The sequence below is a fragment of the Tursiops truncatus genome, chromosome 17 (genome assembly GCF_011762595.2).
Source record: "Tursiops truncatus isolate mTurTru1 chromosome 17, mTurTru1.mat.Y, whole genome shotgun sequence".
NCBI lineage: Eukaryota > Metazoa > Chordata > Mammalia > Artiodactyla > Delphinidae > Tursiops > Tursiops truncatus.
The window spans coordinates 28,710,064-28,719,507 of NC_047050.1; positions in this window are offsets into that span (position 1 = coordinate 28,710,064).

The window sequence follows — 9,444 nt, forward strand, 5'->3', positions numbered from 1 at the left end:
GTTAATATGGTGTATCACATTGATTAATTTGCATATATTGAAGAATCCTTGCATCCCTGGGATCAATCCCACTTGATCAAGGTGTATGATCCTTTTAATATGTTGTTGGATTCTGTCTGCTAGTATTTTGTTGAGGAATTTTGCATCTATATTCTTCAGTGATATTGGTCTGTAATTTTCTTTTTTTGTAGTATCTTTGTCTGGTTTTTGGTATCAGGGTGATGGTGTCCTCAGAGGATGAGTTTGGGAATGTTCCTTCCTCTGCAATTCTTTGGAGGAGCTTGAGAAGGATGGGTATTAGTTCTTCTCTAAATGTTTGATAGAATTCACCTGTGAAGCCATCTGGTCCAGCACTTTTGCTCGTTGGAAGATTTTTAATCACAGTTTCAATTTCATTACTTGTGATTGGTCTGTTCATATTTTCTATTTCTTCCTGGTTCAGTCTTGGAAGGTTATACCTTTCTAAGAATTTGTCCATTTCTTCCAGGTTGTCCATTTTATTGGCATAGAGTTGCTTGTAGTAGTCTCTTAGGTTGCTTTGTATTTCTGCAGTGTCTGTTGTAACTTCTCCTTTTTCATTTTTAATTTTATTGATTTGAGTCTTCTCCCTCTTTTTCTTGATGAGTATGGCTAATGGGTTATCAATTTTGTTTATCTTCTCAAAGAACCAGCTTTTAGTTTTACTGACCTTTGCTATTGTTTTATTCATTTCTATTTCATTTATTTCTGCTCTGATCTTTATGATTTCTTTCCTTCTGCTAACTGTGGGTTTTGTTTGTTCTTCTTTCTCTAGTTCCTTCAGGTGTAAGGTTAGATTGTTTATTTGAGATTTTTCATGTTTCTTGAGGTAGGCTTGTATAGCTGTAAACTTCCCTCTTAGAACTGCTTTTGCTGCGTCCCATAGGTTTTGGATGTTCGTGTTTTCATTGTCATTTGTCTCTAGGAATTTTTTGATTTCCTCTTTGATTTCTTCAGTGATCTCTTGGTTATTTAGTAATGTATTGTTTAGCCCCCATGTGTTTGTGTTTCTTACGTTTTTTTCCCTGTAATTCATTTCAAATCTCATAGCATTGTGGTCAGAAAAGATGCTTGATATGATTTCAGTTTTCTTAAATTTACTGAGGCTTGTTTTGTGACCTAAGCTGTGATCTATCCTGGAGAATGTTCTGTGCGCACTTGAGAAGAAAGTGTGATCTGCTGTTTTTGGTTGGAATGTCCTATAAATATCAATTAAATCTATCTGATCTATTGTGTCATTTAAAGCTTGTGTTTCCTTATTAATTTTCTGTTTGGATGACCTGTCCATTGGTGTAAGTGAGGTGTTAAAGTCCCCCACTATTATTGTGTTACTTCAATTTCCTCTTTTATGGCTGTTAACAGTTGCCTTATGTATTGAGGTGCTCCTATGTTGGGTGCATATATATTTATATTTGTTATATATTCTTCTTGGATTGATCCCTTAATCATTATGTAATGTCCTTCCTTGTCTCTTGTAACATTCTTTATTTTAAAGTCTATTTTACCTGATATAAGTATTGCTACTCCAGATTTCTTTTGATGTCCATTTGCATGGAATATCTTTTTCCATCACCTCACTTTCAGTCTGTATGTGTCCCTAGGTCTGAAGTTGGTCTCTTATAGACAGCATATAGATGGGTCTTGTTTTTGTATCCATTCAGCAAGCCTGTGTCTTTTGGTTGGAGCATTTAATCCATTCACATTTAAGGTAATTTTCAATATGTATGTTCCTATGACCATTTTCTTAATTGTCTTGGGTTTGTTTTTGTAGGTCCTTTTCTTCTCTTGTGTTTCCCACTTAAAGAAGTTCCTTTAGCATTTGCTGTAGAGCTGGTTTGGTGGTGCTGAATTCTCTTAGCTTTTGTTTGTCCGTAATTTTTTTGATATCTCCATCTAATCTGAATGAGATCCTTGCTGAGTAGAGTAATCTTGGTTGTAGTTTCTTCTCTTTCATCACTTTAAGTATATTGTGCCACTCCCTTCTGGCTTGTAGAGCTTCTGCTGAGAAATCTGCTGTTAACCTTATGGGAGTTCGTTTGTATGTTGTTATTTTTCCCTTGCTGCTTTCAATAATTTTTCTTTGTCTTTAATTTTTGCCAATTTGATTACTATGTATCTCTGTGTGTTTCTCCTTGGGTTTATCCTGTATGGGACTCTCTGCACTTCCTGGACTTGAGTGGCTCTTTCCTTTCCCATGTTAGGGAAGTTTTCGACTATAATCTCTTCAAATACTTTCTCGTGTCCTTTCTCTCCCTCTTCTCCTTCTGGGGACCCTATAATGCGAATGTTTTTGTGTTTAATGTTGTCCCAGAGGTCTCTTAGGCTGTCTTCAATTCTTTTCATTCTTTTTTCTTTATTCTGTCTGCATCAGTGAATTCCACCATTCTGTCTTCCAGGTCACTTATCTGTTCTTCTGCCTCAGTTATTCTGCTATTGATTCCTTCTAGTGTAGTTTTCATTTCAGTTATTGTATTGTTCATCTCTGTTTGTTTGTTCTTTAATTCTTCCAGGTCTTTGTTAAACATTTCTTGCATCTTCTCGATCTTTGCCTCCATTCTTTTTCCGATGTCTTGGATCATCTTCACTATCATTATTCTGAATTCTTTTTCTGGAAGGTTTCCTATCTCCACTTAATTTAGTTGTCTTTCTGGGATTTTATCCTGTTTCTTCATCTGGTATATAGCCCTCTGCCTCTTCATCTTGTCTTTCTGTGAATGTGGTTTTTGTTCCACAGGTTGCAGGATGGTAGTTCTTCTTGCTTCTGCTGTCTGCCCTCTGGTGCATGAGGCTCTCTAAGAGGCTTGTGCAAGTTTCCTGATTGGAGGGACTGGTGGTGGGTAGAGCTGGGTGTTGCTCTGGTGGGCAGAGCTCAGTAAAACTTTAATCTACTTGACTGCTGATGGGTGGGGCTGGGTTCCCTCCCTGTTGTTTGTTTGCCCTGAGGAAACCCAACACTGGAGCCTACCTGGACTCTTTGGTGGGGCTAATGGCAGACTCTGGGGGGGTCACCCTAAGGAGTACTTCCCAGAATTTCTGCTGCCAGTGTCTTTGTCCTCACGGTGAGACAGAGCCACCCCCTGCCTCTGCAGGAGACCCTCCAACACTAGCAGGTAGGTCTGGTTCAGTCTCCTATGGTGTCACTGCTCCTTCCCCTGGGTCCTGATGTGCACACAACTTTGTGTGTGCCCTCCAAGAGTGGAGTCTCTGTTTCCCCCAGTCCTGTTGAAGTCCTACAATCAAATCCCGCTAGCCTTCAAAGTCTGATTCTCTAGGAATTCCAACTCCCGTTACCAGACCCCCAGGTTGGGAAGCCTGACATGGGGCTCAGAACCTTCACTCCAGTGGGTGGACTTCTGTGGTATATCTGTTCTCCAGTTTGTGAGTCCCCCACCCAGAAGTTATGGGATTTGATTTTATTGTGATTGCGTCCCTCCTACCATCTCATTGTGGCTTCTCCTTTGTCTTTGGATATGGGGTATCTTTTTTGGTCAGTTCCAGCGTCTTCCTGTCAATGTTTGTTCAGCATTTAATTGTGATTCTTGTGTTCTCACAGGAGGGAGTGAGAGCACGTCCTTCTACTCTGCCATCTTGAACCATAACCCGCATGATTTCTGTTATTCAGATTTTGTCAATCAAACATAGAACTCCTCAAAATATAGTTATCAACCTTATATCACAGAACGTAGATCTTTTTGAGAAACATTTTTAAAATATGCAAGCAAAGATAATAGTAAACAATTACATAACCACCAGGAGACAGGGAGAAAGGGTAAGACAGAATATACTAAGATAAGAAAATTCAGAACAAATAATAATGCAAGACAAAATCTAAATGGATATTAGACGGTGATGAAAGAGGAAGTTGGTATTATTATTCAGGATAAACCTGTTTTCTCTATTAGAGAAAGAGAGAAGTGATTTCATAAAAGTAAAAAAAAAATGAAATGTAAAAGGAAATGTGAGATTTAATTATCTTTTATAAAATAATCTGTTTCTTTTCACTTAGTTCATATTAGCAATGTTCAAGTGAAGAATATCCAAATATTTTAAAATTGGTTTGCAATACCTAATTTCACCAGAGGATGGTAGAAGAGGGTCGACACATATGAAAAAAAATGCGAATTTATATTTTTCTCTCAGGAGTTGACTATAAAATTCTGTGATTTGTAGAACTGTCAAAATCATTTTATTCAAAACTAAAATTTCGGAAGATGATACAGCCAGGAATGTGGTTGATTTGCTCCTTAGACTGTTTCTTTGTGGTGGAGAGAAGAGGGTGGGACGAACTCCATCCTGGGGTGTTAAATATGACCTACAAGTTCCTTGTCACATCAAATCAACATAACAAGAAAGTGAGCCTGTGAAAGAACTATGAATTTTTCAGAGAGACAACTAAAAACAAAGTGAGTTGATTTGTAAGAACTTTACAAAAGTTGGAGCGAAGGGGACGTTACCTAACCCACAGCCCTCCATTCAAAATCCTTTAAAGGGTTCTGGACTGTTAGTGACGGTCCACAAATAGCTAGCAGGAAAAAGAAGGGTGTTTTTTCTGCTCATGAAAATTCATAGTGTACATCCCGCTAGACATCTTGAGCCTTTCCCATCTCATCCACCCAACTTCTACAAATGATTAAGAGATTTAGATCAATGGGAACTTTGGCTGCTAAGCAGGGAACCCTTGGGGCAAGGGCAGGGGAGAACTGTCCACATTTCAGTTTCAAACAGTGAGTACCTGCTAAGTGCACATTACCAGACTCTGGGGTTTCAAAAATAAATAATGTCTGGTCCCTGCCCTTGAGAAGTTAAAAATGTAGGCGTCATGAGCAACTGTCTGCCTCTTGATCCTTCCCTCTCATAGGTTTTCTCACTAACGGTACCTAGTTGCCATGTAAACAAGCGCTCTGACCCTGAGGAACACTGGACTCAGTGTCAGGCTCCTCTCCTGGGGCACTGAGTTCTTATTGTCTCCCTCTGCCTGGGTTCCTGATGCTTCTTGTCTCGTCCCTGCTGCCCCAGACTGCCTCCCTGGATTCCAAGCTCCCTGCCGTTGTTCATCTCTGAGGCTCGACCCATCTTCCTAGCCAGCCCTACCTCTCCTAAACCTTTCTCCTTGCCCTGCATTCAACACCCTCTGTTGGCCCCAAAATAACCCAGTGCTGACTCTGGACTAGAGCAGCGGTCCACAATCTTTTAGGCACCAGGGACCGGTTTCGTGGAAGACAATTTTTCCGCAGACTTGGCAGGAGAGATGGTTCAGGCGGTAATGCGAGCGATGGGAAGCGGCAGGTGAAGCTTCGCTCGCTAGCCCACCTCTCACCTCCTGCTGTGCGGCCCGGTTCATAACAGGTATCTGACCGGTACCGGTCCGCAGCCAGGGGTTGGGGACCCCTGGATTAGAGGATGCCTGCAGGTGGGCTCTTTAAATCTGGGTAACCTGCATAAGCAAAGGACATGAAAGTAAATTATCCATGGATATTACAAATATTTATGCCATAACTTCAGGTAATACTGTACTCCACTATTTCTTTGTGTCAATATGGACAAAATCTAAGACCTCAGAGCCTTCCTCTTGCATTCTAATCTCCTAGAAGTAATCCAACATAGAGATTGTGGGCGGAGTTCTGAGTTTCTAATTCCAGAGCTATTTACCTGCTGTGTGATCATGAATAAGTTACTGCATATCTCTGAGCTATGTGTAAAATCAAATTAGGAATAATACATGCATCGTAAATTTGTTGTGAAGAGTAAACAAGATAATATATATTAAAGGTGTTGGGCATAGTTATTAGCACAGAGTAATACTGTGTTCAATAAATGTTAGAATAACGTGACTGAATGTTAAAGCTATTTCTAATCGTTTAAGAAGTCTGAAAGTATTAGCATTAGAATTTTGTATTGGAGTATAGCTGATTCACAAAGTTGTGTTAGTTTCAGGTATACAGCAAAGTGATTCAGATATATATATATAATCTTTTTCAGATTCTTTTCCATCATAGGTTATTACAAGACATTGAATATAGTTCCCTGTGCTATATATGTATATGTGTGTGTGTGTGTGTGTGTGTGTGTGTGTGTATGTTAATCTCAAACTCTTAATTTTTCCCTCCCCCACTTTCCCCTTTGATAACCATAAGTTTGTTTTCTACATCTAGCATTAGAGTTTTTGTTGCTTGTACTTTTATTGCTTGTACTTTTTCAACTGAAAAATTTCAATTGGAAAAGATATAAAACTTCCAATTTTATAAAGAACTAGTTTGCACAGCTTAGTCAATCAGTCCCCAATTTTTTTAGGACTGCTTATTCAAGCTTCTCTCTTTTTTCACTTCTGCCACTTGCATTTTCAACTGAATTTTCTTTCACTATAGACAAAGTAAATACATCAGTTTAAATTTAAGGTAGAAATAGGTATAAAATGAAAATAAACCTTTCCCTTCCACCCCAGACCTCCTACTTTTTCCCCCCAGATATAATCACTATCTTCATCAAATTCGTACAACTTTCAAGCTTCTAAATGTATTTTTCACACAAATGAGACCATACTGTAATAGTTGTCTGCACCTTGCCTTTTCATTTTACACAATAACATATCACATAACGTAACATACAGATCTACCACGTCATTTTTAATGTGGGGTTGCCCTATGCTTAGATGTACCATGTTTTATTTAAAGAGTTCCTGTACTGATGGGCATTCTCTTGGGATTCTTGTTTATATAAATAACAGTGCTTTATACACTTTTGCACATATTATCTTTTCACACTTTGGCAAGAATATGGATAAGGCAAATTTCTAGAAATGCCACTATTAGGTCAATGGGCCATTGCGTTTTTAATTTAAATAGATATTGCTGCCAAACTTTCCCCCAGTGAAGTGGAAAAAGCTTGCACTCCTCTGTCTCAAGGATGCATGACAACGTCTGCTTTCCTGCAACCTCCACTAGACATTTTATTCAAGTGTCAAACTGCATTCATCTGATAGGTGAAAAATTCCTATCTCTTTGTTGTTTTAATTTTCATTTTTAAATTATGAGTGGAATTGAGCATTTTCACATGCTTATTAGCCATTTGTATTTTTATGAACTACCTGTCAAGATATTTGCTCATTTTTTTCTATTTTTTAATGAATTTGTATTTTTTCTATAGTAAAGGAATTAACCACTGTTTTCCATATATGATACAGCATTACAATTTATACTGGAAATATTTCTGTCACTAATTAACATTCATATTTATATAGCACATACAATTGTTCCATATATATAACCTAAAAGAGAAAAATAAAATAGAAAATTAAGACTGATTTTATGGTTATACTAAATGTCACTCTAGTATTTTATTATTGTACTTAACAAAATAAAGTGAGGTCAGCTGATGAATCACTATTTACTATATTTATCCATTCAAAGAGTGATATTAAGTGATATACTTAATAATATTTCAGTCTTTGTATCACTTTGCAAAAATTTACTGTACAAGGGATCAAACCATATGTGCCTTGCCTGGAGAACTGAGTTTTAGAGTTTACTTCTTTTAATACACTACTTAAAATTATTCCATGCTGGGTATTTAGAGCCGTCAAGGTATTTGATTAAATGATTCTGGAAGAAACCCGGGCTAACCAAAAAAGAGTTGACAGTAGAGGAATGAAGCAAGATGATCACATACATATTCCTTTGTAAACTCTGGTGGGTGATGGATGCTAACAGTAGAAAAATATCACTATTGTCTGATTCTGTAAAATCCCATTTTCCAGTGAATAATGGTCCAATTAGATTGTAAGCTTCTGATGGATAGCTACAGAATCTTAAAATTCATTTTTGGTTTTTAATTTTATTGTGGTAAGATGAGATCTATCCTCTTAACAAATGTTAAGTGTACAGTATATTATGTATTGTTGACTATAGATAAAAGGTTGTAGAGCTGATCTCTAGAAACTTGCTTGACTAAAACTTTACACTGGTTAATTATTGACTCCCCATTTCCTCCTCCCCTCAGGCTCTGACAACTAACCATTCCACTCTTCGATTCTATGAATTAGAATATTTTAGATACCTCATATAAGTGGAATCATGCGGTATCTATTTTTCTGTGACAGGATTATTCAGTTAAGCATAATGCCCTCAAGGTTCATCCATGTTGTCACATACTGCAGAATTTCCTTCTTTTCTAAGGCTGAATAGTATTCCATTGTATGTATACACCACATTTTCTTATGCATTTATCTGCAGATGGGCATTTAGGTTGTTTCCACATCTTGGCTTTTGTAAACAATGCACAATGAACATAGGAGTGTTTATCTCTCTTTCAGATCCTGATTTCAGTTCTTTTGGATAAATACCCAGAAGTTAGATTGCTGGATCATACAGTAGTTCTATTTTTAATTTTTTGAGAAGCTGCCATACTGTTTTCCATAGTGGTTGTACCAATTTACATTCTCATCAACAGTGTACAAGGATTCCCTTTTCTCCACATCCTTGCCAACACTTGCTGTCTTTTGTTTTGTTAATGACAGGTGTGAAGTGATATCTCACTGTGGCTTTGATTTGCATTTCCCTGATGATGTACCTGATGGCTATCTATATGTCTTCTTCAGAGAAATGTCTATTCAAGCCCTTAGCCCATTTTAAAAATTGGGTTTATTAGTTTGTTTTTTTGTTTGTTTGTTTGTTTTTTACTATTGAGCTATACAAGTTCCTTATATATTGGAGATTAACCTCTTTTCAGATATATGGTTTGCAAATATTCTTTCCCATTCTGTAGGTTGCCTTTCGGTTTTGTTGTTTCCTTTGCTATACAGAAACTTTTTAGTTTGAGGTAGTCCCACTGGTTTATTTTTATCTTGTTACCTGCTAAGCTTTTTTATATGCCCCATAATTAACAATTTCTATGAATACTTGCAGACTAAATATGAAATTAACAGACACCTGTAACTATCCTGAGTGTTATCCAGTGGTTATTAACACCATATACTGGTCTTAACTGCAAATCAGTAATTTCAGGATAAGTACATTTATTCCCCATATCTAACAATGCCTGTTATGTCTCTGATTCATCATTCCCTCACATATTCATCCCTTATTCCTAGAATCTCATATTTTATTTAATCCATCAATTATTAAGAGATTTTCTTTATCTACTCTTTCCTATTACATAAATGCACTAAGTATTTACTATATTAGTCATCGTTTACAGCAGTAATTTTGGAGAATTTATTTCCTATATAAATATGGGACAAATTATAGACCAAAAAATGTTAAAAGTGAAAGTCACCATTATCCAACAATAACCACATACTCCCAGATCCCTGGAGCTTTAGGGTGCCTTAATCGTGATGAAATGGTCCCTACTGACGTAATGCTATTAGTGAAGTTAATGTATCTGGCTTGAAATTGGATAACGTGATTTTAAAGTTCATCTGCTCACTAA